The sequence below is a fragment of the Schistocerca gregaria genome, chromosome 7, assembly GCF_023897955.1.
Source record: "Schistocerca gregaria isolate iqSchGreg1 chromosome 7, iqSchGreg1.2, whole genome shotgun sequence".
Classification (NCBI taxonomy): Eukaryota; Metazoa; Arthropoda; class Insecta; order Orthoptera; family Acrididae; genus Schistocerca; species Schistocerca gregaria.
Genome location: NC_064926.1, coordinates 107,940,225 through 107,955,336, shown reverse-complemented (window position 1 = coordinate 107,955,336; position 15,112 = coordinate 107,940,225). Strand labels below are relative to the sequence as shown.

Here is a 15,112-nt window from a genome sequence, read left to right as displayed (position 1 = left end):
ATTGGTTTCAGAGGATGGAGAGGTGTGTTCAATGTGGCAGAAATTACTTCAAAACAATTAAATAAATAAAGTTGTATTGCACAACTTCCCTAGTACCCTTTACATATCTGTTACCTTCCATATTTCAAGGAGTACATTCCAGTCAATGCTCACAAAAGATTTCTTTCAATGCTTTAAATATAGGTATTCCTTTCATCAGATTATCATTTAAGACAGGTTGCCTGCCCTTACATTTCTTTGGAACCCAAAATTAATCCCTGCCCCCCAATCCAACACAGCTTCTAGCATTCTTTTGTAAACAATCTGCAGTAGTACCTTGCAAGAAAGACTTACTGAATGGATGATATTCATACCTGTCAAAACTTGCCTTCTTTGTAACTGTGACTGTTACATCATTCTTAAAGCCTCTGACTTCTATATCCTGCATACCTAGTAGAACAGTTTCGTTTCAGTTGGTTCTCCCAAGCATCTCAATAATTCTAAGAGTATGTCGCCTACTACAGGTGTCTTGTTATGACTTACATCTTTCAGTGCTCTGTCAAATTCTTCTCATTGTGCCATACCTCCCACCACATTATCACATAGTACTTCTGTTTCCATAAATGGTCTTCAAGTTGCCAAAGTTTTAAATTTTGCATTTAAGAAATCATTCATGCAGGGTAACTGTATAAACATGCCATCATTTGGCCATCAAACAGACTCCCTCATGGATTGCATAGTAATAAGCTTCCCTGACCTAGAGAAACAACTGGACAAGCTGAAAACAAATAAGTCGCCAGGTCCAGGTGGAATCCCAATTCAGTTTTACAAAGAGTACTCTACGGCACTGGCTCTTCACTCAGCTCGCATTTATCATGAATTTCTCACCCGGTAAAAAGTACCGAGTGGTTGGAAGAAAGTGCAGGTGACTCTTGTACATAAGAAGGGAAAAAAAATGGATCTACAAAATTACAGACCAATATCCCTAACATTGGTTTGTTACACAATACTTGACATACCCTCAATTTGAAGACAACAAATTTTCTGGAGACCAAGAAGCTTACGTCCACAAATCTGCATGGTTTTAGAAAGCATCACTTGTGGGAAACTCAGCTTGTCCTTTTCTCACATAATGTAGTGAAAACTATGGGCGAAGGATAACAGGCAGACTCCACATTCCTAGATTTCTGAAAAGCATTTGACACAGTGCCCCACTGCAGACTGTAAAAAAGGTACAAGTATATGGAATATGTTCCCAGATAAGCGAACGGCTCAAAGACTTCTTAAGTAACCCAGTATGTTGTCCTTGACAGTGGGTGTTCGTCAGAGATAAGGCTATTTTCAGCAGAGATCCAGGGAAGTACGATATGACCACTGTTATTTTCTGTATACATAAATGATCTTGTGGACAGGGCAAGCAGCAGTCTGCAGCTATTTGCTGATGATGTCATGGTATATATCAAGGTATCATAGTTGAGTGATTGCAGTTGCATACAAGATGACTTAGACAAAATTTCTAGTCGGTATGGTGAATGGCAGCTAGCTCTAAATGTAGAGAAATGTAAGTAATGTGAATGGTTAGGGGAACAAACCCATAATATTCAAATACAGCTTTAGTTGTGTACTGCTGCCGCTTGACACAGTCACATCAGTTAAATAGCTAGGTGCAACGTTGGAAAGCAATATGGAATGGAATGAGCACATAGGGATTGTAGTAAGGTAGGTGAATGGTTGACTGCAGTTTATTGAGAATTTTGGGAAAGTGTGGCATATGTGTAAAGAAGCAGGGAGGTGGGGAGAGGGAGCAGGAGGGAAGATGACATTCTTTTCAAGGAACACTATTGAGAAAATTTGGAGAATTGGCATTAGCAACCAAATGCAGAGAGATTCTACTGCTGCCAACACACATTTCGCATTAAGATCACGAAGATGCAAGACATTAAGGTTCATACAGAGGTATATAGACAGTCATTTTTCCCTTGCTCTGTTTGCGAATGGAACAGGAAAGAAAATTACTAGTACTGGTACCTTCTGCCACATACTGTATGGTGACTTGTGGAGTATGTATGTATATGAAAAAGTTTCATTCTATGTATAGATCTTCTATTGTTCCATCCACCTTCCAGCATTCCGTTCATAGCTTAGCACTGTATTGTGATCTCAGCTTTTGATAGTCGTGCAACTGCATCTCTTTACTCTGAAGGTTTCATTAAACTTCCTATTCACAGCATCTGTCTTCCCTGTAGTCACACATGTTTCTAAGCCTCTGCATTTCTCCACTGCCACTTGCCATTTTCACCTTCCCGTCAGTCATATTTTGCCTGGTTCACTTATCCTCTTTCACCAATTAAGTTAAATATTTCTAATTGTATCAAAGAAAAATTCATTCAAGGAAACTAATTAATTATGGATGTAAAGACTGGCCAGTTCTTACCACTTGCGTCTGTCATCTCCAGCCCTCACCTCCTCCCATTCTTTTTTAACCTTTGAAACCTATTCTGCTTTCACTTCCACAGAAGGAACTAATAGTTCCAGAATGTAGGACAGTGTCATCACTTTCACTTTTATGTGTGGCTATGGGTAGTACTAAACATTTCTCCTCCTAGTTAGTAATTCTATCTCAAAATTTAATATTTTGTGTGTTATACAAAGAGTTCTACATGTCATTGTCTTTTTGCCTGTTTGGTCCTCCACTGCTGTCACTATCTTGTCTCATAAAGCTATTCATTCATCATCTACTATATTCTTTTCTCCTATTTCAGTCAATAATTGACTAATAAATGGTAAGTAATAGTGGTGCCTTTCAAACTTTCAACAACCTCTGATTCATTCTGTTTATCCTTCATTTTCAAAACATCGCAATTTAGTGAGTTTTAATCTGCTGTTCATAACTACTAAATTATGGTCAGTGTCAACATCTGTTTTTCAGTTTAAAATCTGTTTTTTAAACCTATGTCTTATTACTGCATAATATACCTCAAACCTTCCTGTGTCTCCAGGACTCTTCTGTGTACAACCTTTCATGATTCTTAAATCAACTGTTAGAAGTTAATACTAAAACAGCTTATTTAGAAAAACAAAAGGAATGGCAAACATTAGTTTTGATGGTCTTCAGAAACCAGATTGTGTTCCACTGAATAAAGTTCTGTTCTTATTTTTTAAAATTATTCTTTGGTTTATATTCTCTTTATTTAATCTCTGTATATTTATAACTACTTATTCAAAAGAAAGAAAGAAAAACAAGTAGGATATAATTTTCACAACAAACACAGCTCTTAATGAAAAACTATGCAAATCTATGTTAGTATTTGTAATTTTTCTAATTTATTAAGAACGAATTTATTGATTTCAACTGAATGTAATGGGACAGTCGTGAAACATTGACTGGTTGGTTTAGTCTTTTTCACCACCAATATGCACTAAAGTGTACTATGTTCAATAAAATACTAATACATATTTTGTCCCCAAACTTCATGAAACCTTTTGAACTTGGCGCCACAATAACAACTTTCATGTCAGTTTCATTAATTATTTTCCCAAGCTGTTTCCCATGTGGCTTCATGATGCTTGAGTGACACCATTCTACTATTTTCCAAAGTGGAAAAAACTGATATTATGTTATAACTTCAAGTTGAACAAATATATTTCAAGGAAGACGCAATACATGAAAGTCACAGATCAAGTAAACAGAGTAAGACGTGTGTACACTTTAACAGTCAAATCATAACTGAGTCCGAGTCTAGTGGCCGCTGGCTGGCTGGCCGCTTAGGTGGCGCTGCTGCTGCATGGCTGGCAGACAGCGCTGCATGTAGAGGATGCGCGTAACTGCGTGGCGGAACTTTGAAAGATCGGCGAGTCACAACATATTAGAGCACACAGATCTTGGGGCTGGCCTATGGAGATAATTCACTGATTCAGTTTGCACTGCTCTGCAAAACTTGAGGATGAGGTAGATAAAGTAACACAGTGAAAACCCTATTTTACATTTTCATGAGGTCAAAACTCAAAACGCAAAATTGAGGAAAATGTTATGAGTATAAACATATGTAATTGGCATATGTGATTAAAAATTGTTATCCTCTCATACACATTGTATAAAACCTGTATAACTGAAGGAAATGAAATGTACAACACAATATTTATACAATAATTTGTGGTAGTGAATTTCATCAGTTCTTAAAAAAAAACATGGGTATGTAACAGCATGTAAAAACTTGTCAAAGAGTTGAAATTGGTATCTGAGTACAAGGTATTCGACCTATTTTCTGACATGCTATGATCACAAATAATAGGTGAAAACATTAAAATGGAAACTGTGAAGTATGGTGAAAGGTGTCAGAATCTAATGTGGGGGTGTATGTTTTCCTTCTGTAGCTAACGGCAGTGCAGCATACGCTGGTAATGTGAACACTATGACCTCTAGTGAATTGCTTGTAAAATCTCCATGTTCATTGTGCCAAGCAGTTGATGTGGAGTACTCTGCAGTATCGCCAACATGTGCTGTTTGCAGTTTGAACTCGTTGCTTAGGTTTCATGACAGCACATACAAGGTCTGTTCAAACAATTCTGGAACTTTGTCCACAAAATTTTTATGCTCTTATCTTTTACTTTTTGTGCATGGTCTCCTTCAAAACGCTCTCTTCCTCAACTGATACACCACTGCCAATGCTGTTTCCACTTTCAGAAGCAATCTTGATATGCCTCTTGCCAAATTGCGCACAGCGGCATCGGTGAATTTTCTTTTATCTCGTCTACCATTGCAAATCTTCATCCTTTCAACTTGGTTTTCACTTTGGAAAAAAAAGTGAGCAGGGGCCAAGTTTGGAGAGTACAGAGAATGAGGCAGTACAATGAATTATTATTATTATTTTGCTATAGTTACACACCAATGGGGATGAATGTGTGGGTACACTATCATGATGCAAGTGCCATGAATTGTCTCACTACATTTCGGGCAATTTCCTTCTCACATTTTCTCACAGGCATTGCAGCATATCCCGCTAGTACCATCAATTAACGGTTTGTCCCTGTGACAGAAATTCATGAGAAACTACTCTTTCAGAGTCAAAGAAAACTATCAGCATGACTTTGATATTTGACCTAACCTGATGAGCTTTTTTGGCCTACGAAAACCCTTTTCTGACACACTTGAAGACTGAACCTTGGTATCAACATCATAATAATAGACTCACATCTCATCAACAGTTATGATTCGCTTAAGGAACATATTGTTTGTGCCATCCAGAAACTCTTCACAGACTGAGGCGAAGGTCTTTCTCGTCTTGACTCTTGACCCATGTGACGAACTTGGTGGCAACACAACGCGTTCCAAGATGCTGTGTCAGGATTTCATGGCATGATCTGACTGAAATGTTACTTTCTTCTACAATCTCTTGAACAACTAGTCTTCAACTGGCATGCATAATTTCACTGACATTTCTGACATGAGTGTTGTCGGTAGACATTGGAAGGCATCCTCGACGAGCATCATCTTCAACTTCCGTCTGGCCACTTTTAAACTGTTTCAACCATTTGTAACACTGAATATGGCTTAAGCACTCATTGCCATAGGCTTCCTGGATCATTTGATGTGTCTCTGTTAAGGTTCTTGAGAGTCAAACAAAATTTAATGCAGATGCATTGCCCATCTAACTCTGCCATCTTGAAATTGGCATACTGTTTGACACAACACTATACACATTACAGCACTGAACAATAACTAACAGGCATACAACAACGAAAATTCAGGCTGTTACACTTCAAACACAGGCGTATGCAGGGATGCCAACTGAATTTCGCTCCAATGCACCATTGGCACGAAATTATGAATGTTCCAGAATTTTTTCAAAAGACACGTACAAACAAACAAGCAAGTTTCCTTCGCATGTGTTACTTATTTAAACAACAAATGTGAAATAAATTTTAACTTGCTGTGATTTCAATGTCTATGCATCCCAGAACCTGTTACATTTACAACAATCTGTCTGCTATCACAACACACTAAATACCATTGAGGACTGTAACAAAGACAAACAAGCCATTGCACAACTGTTCACTGAACACGTGGAATAACCTACATTGGCTGCAATCAGTAGAGGCACAAATGTTCCGGATTCTGTCGACAGGCTCCAAGCAGAACTACAGTAAGTAAAATTAATGCACAGTAGTGAAGGATGCATGAGGTACAACTAACCTTTGTGGAAGCCGTTGTCACTGCATACCGATCACATCAGCCGTACTTTGGAACAAGCCATCAAGTAAGCTTAGCTTGCCAATTATCACTCTATATGCTAGAAGCCACTGCATTAGTGTGACATCACCATGCTATAGAACTATTTGGCTGCAGGTGGAAAACAAACACCCAAGAAGTTTTAATCAGGCCTTGTTTACTGTATTTTACAGTTTTCAGCTTATTTCAGCATGTAGCTATAAATTGGTGCTATTTTCCAGGTAAACATAAATTGAAAGAATCATCAAAAATGCACATTTTACGGTATAATTTGTGGCAGTAGTTTATTGGGAAATGATTCAATTACCTCGTACATCATTAGCAAAAGTGTTAATCTTTTACAGAATACCTAATGGCTAAAGCCACTCTTTTTTCTACTACATCTAGTATATGACATAAAATTTTGAAATTCTTTTCTCGTTTGTTTATGGATTAGTGATTTCATTATGTCAGTTGACATTATGAGTGTTGTGAAATGGCTACCTAGGAGGAGAAGAATGAAATTCTCGCACTGACTTTTATTTATAACTTCTGTGCCTGTTTATAATCCAGTAATTTAGGAATTTTGAATGTTTCATAAGCTAAGGTCTGTAGATGACATGTGTGTTAGTGTGGTGTAGTGGCTATGCTGGCTATTAGGTGAAGTAACAAGTCACTAGCCAGTAAGCGCTCACTATCCAGAAATGGTAGACATTTCCTCAATTCTGACCACACACATTCTTTGAGACTCAGTATTTGAATTTAAAAGGTTGACGAATGATATTTTTGCTGAATACAGTAAATTGGAAATACATGAAAAAAAAACAAGACTGAGTTATAAGTGGTACAAGAAAAGTTGGTGGCTGTGTCCCTTTGTCACGTATTGGCTCAGTCCACATTGTCCTGTTTTTCCATTACTGCTATAACCTAGTAGTAGTTGTATCATAATTGCACATTGAAGCTAAACATTGCAAGTTGTGATGGAAATGCCAATTTGGATTACATCAGCATTTCCTCTCTCACGTCTCCCCTCTTGTGCAATCGCCTAAAATATTGCCTTTATTTTGGCATCACCTTCAGTGTGATCCGTCTGTCTTTTGTGCAACTTATAACTCATTCAGCCACATCAAATGTCAACAGTAACAATACAGGATAAAGTCAAGTGAGATGTCAAGTATGAATGTAGAATCCAGGTAAACCTTACTAGGAAAAGACATAAAACTGGGGAATTTTTTTTTTGCATTGATCTTATGGGTTTTTCACAAAAGAGCTATGAATTTATGGTGTAGGATCACAACAAAAATGTAACATCGGAGAATGTAAAATCAAATTTCCACTGTATAACAGTTCAACTACTGGCTAAAAATGGAAAAAAAAGTGGGAGCACATTTCCAGGGATCTCCCAGTTATGCCTCATAAAGTTGGATGTCACATGATGTGAGGTAGCATGACTACAGTGCCAAATGGGTCTGGCAGTTGAAGGAATGGGAGAAAACAGCATGCGTCAATCAGTGAGCAGTTTTGTAGCATTGTGGTGGTGTCTCCCATTATACCATGGTCCAGAGACAATGTTTGGATGGCTTCATATTGGGAAGAATAATCAGGAAAACAGAACAAGGATGAAATGCAACAAGTGTAACCCAGCAGTTTTCTATTGCTCACACCTGTGTTTCATGTGCATGGGTAGCACTCCAAATCGTGGGCACTGCTGCTCACAGGAGAAGAGGTTGGTCAACCACTCAACTATAACAACAGATGATAACTATGTTGTGCAACAGGCAAGAAGGGACCCGTGTCAAACAGAAGGAGCAATTGCAACCACATTTAACAGGACTGCAAGGCAGACAATCTCATGCTTCATCATGGCACGGCAAATGTATGGTGGTAGTCACTCTGCTTGATGAACAGTGTGCTGTGTTCCATTGCCACCCACACATTGGCAACAGTTTGTGATGGTACCAAAAGCAAAGGGTCTAGACCAACAAGGAAAAGGCTATTTGCTTTTCTTGAATGAGTGCACATTGAGGCTGAATAGTGATTCTGGATCCACCCACACATGGAAAGTGGTGGGAACATTTAATGTAAGCAGGAAAATTGCCAAACATGAGCATTTTGGTGGGCTAGGTGCTATGGTGCATAGAGGCATAATGTTGCATGGACGTACATATCTTCAGATTGTTGAATACAGTACACTTACCAGTCAGTGTTATTGTGACACTTGACTCCTCCTCCTCCTCCATGTGCATCTTTTCAGGGGTGCTTTCGGCCCCAACTTCAATTTTACGCATGACAACGCTTAAACATAACATGGTATTTTGAAGAGAATGACCACCTCAATGCCAACCAGTATTGATTTCGAAAACATCTATCATGTGAAACCTGTCACTTTTCTAAAATGGCATATTGAAAGCTTTGGATAAGGTAAATGCAGTGTTTCTTGATTTCTGAAAAGCATTTGACTCAGTACTCTTACAAGTACAATTATATGAGGTATCAAGTGAAATTTGTGACTGGATTGAGGACTTTTGATGGGAGATCACAGCATGTATCTTGGATGGAGAGTCAACAGATGTAGAAGTAACATTCAAGTGCGCTCCAGGGAAGTGTGTTGGGATCCTTGCTGTTAATGTCGTATATTAATGACCTTGCAGACAATATTAACAGTAAAATCATGTTTTTTTTTCAAGTGATGCAGTTATCTATAATGAAGTACTATCTCAGACAAGCTGCATAAATATTCGACCAAATCTTGATAAGATATCAATGTGATGCAAAAATTGGCAACTTGCTCTAAATGTTCAGAAATGTAATATTTTGCACTTCAAAAAATGGAGAAACATAGTATCCTATGGCTATAATATCAATGAGTCACTGTTGGAATCGGCCAACTGATACAAATACCTGGATGTAACACCCTGTAGGGATATGAAATAGAAGGATCACATATTAGAGAAGGAAAGTTGCATGCATGCATGCATGCGCGCGCGCGCACACACACACACACACACACACACACACACACACACACACACACACACACACACCTGCAGTCGTGTGTGTGATTTGCAATTTGTTGTGCCTCTCTGCGACTCAGCAACTGTGCCATATGGTAAGTGGAAACTTTCCTTCTCTAATACTGTTACATTCCTTCCTGGATTTTCCATAGAATGATAACATTAGTTCAATTGTGGGTAAAGCAGGTGGTAGACTTTGGTTTATTCGTAGGATACTGAGAAAGCGCAATCAGTCTACAAAAGAGATTGCTTACAAATCACTCATGTGACTGGTTCTAGAATATTGGTCAAGTGTCTGGGACCCTTACCAGCCAGGACTAACAGGATACTGAATAGATACAGAGAAGGGCAGCAAGAATGGTCACAGGTTCGTTTAATCTGTGGGAGAGTGTCCCAGAGATACTTAGGGAAGTGAACTGGCAGCCTCATGAAGACAGATGCGAACTATCCCGAGAAAGTTTCAAGAACCGTCTTTAAATGATAATCTAGGGATATACTACAACCCTCTATGTATCACTCTCATAGGGATCACGAGGATAAGATTAGATTAATTACTGCATGCACACAGGCATTCAAACTATCATTCTTCGTGTGCTCCATATGTGAATGGAACAGGAAGAGACCCTAATAACTGGTACAATGGGACATACCTACTTCCATACCCCTCATGGTGGTTTGCAGAGTAAGCTGTAGATATAGATGTAGAACTGCATTGAACAGTGCACGTTGAGCAACTCTTAGAACAAGAGGCTATTAGGTAAATGGACTAGCCTGCCAGTTCCCTCAACTTAAATTTCATCAATGGGGAAACGTATTGCAGCACATCCACACGCACCATCGAGCAATTGTCAAACACCTTCCCACGAGAACTCCTCACCAACCTTCTGGCCAGCATGGGGCGTGTTGTAGAGCATGCAATGCTGTACGTGGTGAACGCACACCCCATTAAGAACCAGGCCTCGTATTTTGTAATGTAAATGGGACCATCGTGAATCAAAGGTGCAATTATTGTTTTTCGACAATAGTGTCGTTATCAGGAGAAAGAAAACTGGCGTTCTACGGATCGGAGCGTGGAATGTCAGATCCCTTAATTGGGCAGGTAGGTTAGAAAATTTAAAGAGGGAATGGATAGGTTGAAGTTAGATATAGTGGGAATTAGTGAAGTTCGGTGGCAGGAGGAACAGGACTTCTGGTCAGGTGACTGCAGGGTTATAAACACAAGATCAAATAGGGGTAATGCAGGAGTAGGTTTAATAATGAATAGGAAAATAGGAATGCGGGTAAGCTACTACAAACAGCATAGTGAACGCATTGTTGTGGCCAAGATAGATACGAAGCCCACACCTACTACAGTAGTACAAGTTTATATGCCAACTAGCTCTGCAGATGATGAAGAAATTGAAGAAATGTACGATGAAATAAAAGAAATTATTCAGATAGTGAAGGGAGACGAAAATTTAATAGTAATGGGTGACTGGAATTCGAGTGTAGGAAAAGGGAGAGAAGGAAACATAGTAGGTGAGTATGGATTGGGGCTAAGAAATGAAAAAGGAAGCCGCCTAGTAGAATTTTGCACAGAGCACAACTTAATCATAGCTAACACTTGGTTTAAGAATCATGAAAGAAGGTTGTATACGTGGAAGAACCCTGGAGATACTAAAAGGTATCAGATAGATTATATAATGGTAAGACAGAGATTTAGGAACCAGGTTTTAAGTTGTAAGACATTTCCAGGGGCAGATGTGGACTCTGACCACAATCTATTGGTTATGACCTGTAGATTAAAACTGAAGAAACTGCAAAAATGTGGGAAATTAAGGAGATGGGACCTGGATAAACTGAAAGAACCAGAGGTTGTACAGAGTTTCAGGGAGAGCATAAGGGAACAATTGACAGGAATAGGGGAAAGAAATACAGTAGAAGAAGAATGGGTAGCTCTGAGGGATGAAGTAGTGAAGGCAGCAGAGGATAAAGTAGGTACAAAGACGAGGGCTGCTAGAAATCCTTGCGTAACAGAAGAAATATTGAATGTAATTGATGAAAGCAGAAAATATAAAAATCCAGTAAATGAAGCAGGCAAAAAGGAGTACAAACGTCTCAAAAATGAGATCGACAGGAAGTGCAAAATGGCTAAACAGGGATGGCTAGAGGACAAATGTAAGGATGTAGAAGCTTATCTCACTAGGGGTAAGATAGATACTGCCTACAGGAAAATTAAAGAGACCTTTGGAGAGAAGAGAACCATGTGTATGAATATCAAGAGCTCAGATGGCAGCCCAGTTCTAAGCAAAGAAGGGAAGGCAGAAAGGTGGAAGGAGTATATAGAAGGTTTATACAAGGGCAATGTACTTGAGGACAATATTATGGAAATGGAAGAAGATGTAGATGAAGACGAAATGGGAGATACTATACTGCGTGAAGAGTTTGACAGAGCACTGAAAGACCTGAGTCTAAACAAGGCCCCCGGAGTAGACAACATTCCATTAGAACTACTGACGGCCTTGGGAGAACCAGTCCTGACAAAACTCTACCAGCTGGTGAGCAAGATGTATGAGACAGGCGAAATACCCTCAGACTTCAAGAAGAATATAATAATTCCAATCCCAAAGAAAGCAGGTGCTGACAGATGTGAAAATTACCGAACTATCAGTTTAATAAGCCACGGCTGCAAAATACTAACGCGAATTCTTTACAGACGAATGGAAAAACTGGTAGATGCAGACCTCAGGGAGGATCAGTTTGGATTCCGTCGAAATGTTGGAACACGTGAGGCAATACTGACCTTACGACTTATCTTAGAAGAAAGATTAAGAAAAGGCAAACCTACGTTTCTAGCAGTTGTAGGCTTAGAGAAAGTTTTGACAATGTTGACTGGACTACTCTCTTTCAAATTCTAAAGGTGGCAGGGGTAAAACACAGGGAGCGAAAGGCTATTTACAATTTGTACAGAAACCAGATGGCAGTTATTAAAGTCGAGGGGCATGAAAGGGAAGCAGTGGTTGGGAAAGGAGTGAGACAGGGTTGTAGCCTCTCCCTGATGTTATTCAATCTGTATATTGAGCAAGCAGTAAAGGAAACAAAAGAAAAATTTGGAGGAGGTATTAAAATTCATGGAGAAGAAGTAAAAACTTTGAGGTTCGCCGATGACATTGTAATTCTGTCAGAGACGGCAAAGGATTTGGAAGAGCAGTTGAACGGAATGGACAGTGTCTTGAAAAGAGGATATAAGATGAACATCAACAAAAGCAAAGCTAGGATAATGGAATGTAGTCAAATTAAATCGGGTGATGCTGAGGGAATTAGATTAGGAAATGAGACACTGAAAGTAGTAAAGGAGTTTTGCTATTTAGGAAGTAAAATAACTGATGATGGTCGAAGTAGAGAGGATATAAAATGTAGACTGGCAATGGCAAGGAAAGCGTTTCTGAAGAAGAGAAATTTGTTAACATCGAATACAGATTTATGTATCAGGAAGTCGTTTCTGAAAGTATTTGTTTGGAGTGTAGCCATGTATGGAAGTGAAACATGGACAATAACTAGTTTGGACAAGAAGAGAATAGAAGCTTTTGAAATGTGGTGCTACAGAAGAATGCTGAAGATTAGATGGGTAGATCACATAACTAATGAGGAGGTATTGAATAGGATTGGAGAGAAGAGAAGTTTGTGGCACAACTTGACTAGAAGAAGGGATCGGTTGGTAGGACATGTTTTGAGGCATCAAGGGATCACAAATTTAGCATTGGAGGGCAGCGTGGAGGGTAAAAATCGTAGAGGGAGACCGAGAGATGAGTACACTAAGCAGATTCAGAAGGATGTAGGTTGCAGTAGGTATTGGGAGATGAAGCAGCTTGCACAGGATAGAGTAGCATGGAGAGCTGCATCAAACCAGTCTCAGGACTGAAGACAACAACAACAACAACAACAACAACAACAACAACAACAACAACAACAACAAGTGTCATTACTATTCGCCCCATTGCTTATTTCTTTCAGTTACCTTCTGGACTATACTGTAGCAGTTTTTTCTATGTACGTCAAAGTTTCATCCAGCTATGTTACTTGGTAGTGACATATCACGTGAAAATAACTTTTGTTCATAAGTTTTGTAGCCTCAGTATAATTGTTCAGACATTTGCTCATGCCATGTATGCTGCTACCGAATCTGCCCAAGTTTGACTGTGAACTATTTATTGTAAATATGTTGGATATCCATCCATTACTCAGCCTATTGCCCCACTGAGCAAGTCAAAGCCTCTTATTATTCATAATAATCCTGACATAAGAATTGTGTGTAGCTTCTGGCACGTCTAACAAAACGTGTGTGTGTGTGTGTGTGTGTGTGTGTGTGTGTGTGTGTACACCTGTCTTTTTTTCCCCTAAGGGAAGTCTTTCCGCTCCCGGGATTGGAATGACTCCTTACCCTCTCCCTTAAAACCCACATCCTTTCGTCTTTCCCTCTCCTTCCTGAAGAAGCAACCATCGGTTGCGAAAGCTAGTAATTCTGTGTGTGTGTTTGTGTGTTTTGTTCACTGTGCCTGTCTGCCGGCCCTTTCCCGCTTGGTAAGTCTTGGAATCTTTGTTTTTAAAACATGAAGTATGCTTGATAAGAAGTCTTGAGAGACACCTTTTCATTTGTAATCCTAATTTTATGTATGGCAGTGCAGCCACTAATGTTAAGGAAAACTGGTGCTTTGAGTTACATATTGTAACTGCTGTTTATCTACAAGTACCAAACTGAGATTTATGAAAATCATGTAAGTAATTCACTAATGAAAGAAAGGGGAAAATAACTTGACCCTGTAATGACAGGAGCAGGTTGTTGTTGTCATCTCAAGTCAGCATATATAGTTACTGCAGATATTATGGTGCTAAACTGTTCAGCATCAAGTTCACACTACCAGCTAAGCAAATAAAATTTAAGTGCAGATCCAGGTATGGAGCTAGGCCATAGCGGTGTGGGGAATGTGAAGTTATTACTTCAAGTAGGGATTACCAATTTAAAGCACTGCAGAGAAATATTATCATTTAAATGTTGATAAAGCAGCTGCACAAATAACTACATTGTTGCACATCTGTGTGACTGAGCCAAATGCATTTACAATTATAATGTACACCATCAAAACGTAAGGCGTAATGTTCATGTTATGTGAACCAGTTACAAATAGTATCGGAAAATTAGATTCTTTATTAGCATTATCACTCAAAACTTGAAATGTTATGTACAGTGATGCCTTGTGTGGTACTTATCTGATAATTTGGAATGAACAATACTTTATGCTGGATCATTGCTTATCAAATGTTTATGAACACCAGAACATTTTATACAACATGATTGTAGTTTGTATTATCTTCAGAATTTTTCTGAATATTTTTCCAATTACACACTGGTAGAACCTTTTCATTTCCAATGCCATTAGGCCCCAGAGCCCTCTCAATGAATATTACATTTCAAGTCAGTAAATGCTTTTGTTGGTTTTGGATGCTAAAGAAATTAGTGAAGGAGAAGACTTACAACACCCAGGTAAAAATGAGCAAATATGTTAAGAAAACATGATTTCAAAGTGAATCATTCACTCTGCTGTGGAGCACATGCTGTTTTGAAACTTCAAAAACTGTCCACCATGGCCTACGGGTGGTTTCAGAAATGAAGCTTTATTTTGCAGCACAGGGTCTGCTATCTCGAGACATTCTGACAGATTTAAACTATGGGCAAGACCATAACTTTAAATCGTAATCTTGGCTTTTGCAGCATTCCAGAAACAACCCCCAGTCATCCATAATTATCCTCAGAAATTTGTATCATTATGGAAGGGCTCTTAAGATACTTCAGTGGAAGTCTAGGGGGTGTTAGTACCAACTCTGTACAAAACAGTCTTTGCCACAGGGAACTGTAGATCTGCTGCACAAGTAC

The 15,112-nt window shown here is 39.0% G+C and overlaps 1 protein-coding gene across 5 annotated transcripts in view; it reads right to left on the bottom strand.

Moving 5' to 3' along the window:
- LOC126281346 (RNA-binding protein 41-like) overlaps positions 1 to 15,112 on the bottom strand; it is a 44,103-nt gene that overhangs the window by 22,027 nt on the left and 6,964 nt on the right. The window contains exon 1 of one of the 5 annotated variants that reach the window (XM_049980250.1): positions 6,173 to 6,326. The exons of the other annotated variants lie outside the window; for them this stretch is intronic. The gene's annotated coding sequence lies outside the window, so the exon portion shown is untranslated. Of the gene's footprint in view, positions 1 to 6,172; positions 6,327 to 15,112 lie in introns of those variants that run through there. 5 annotated transcript variants of the gene reach the window in all.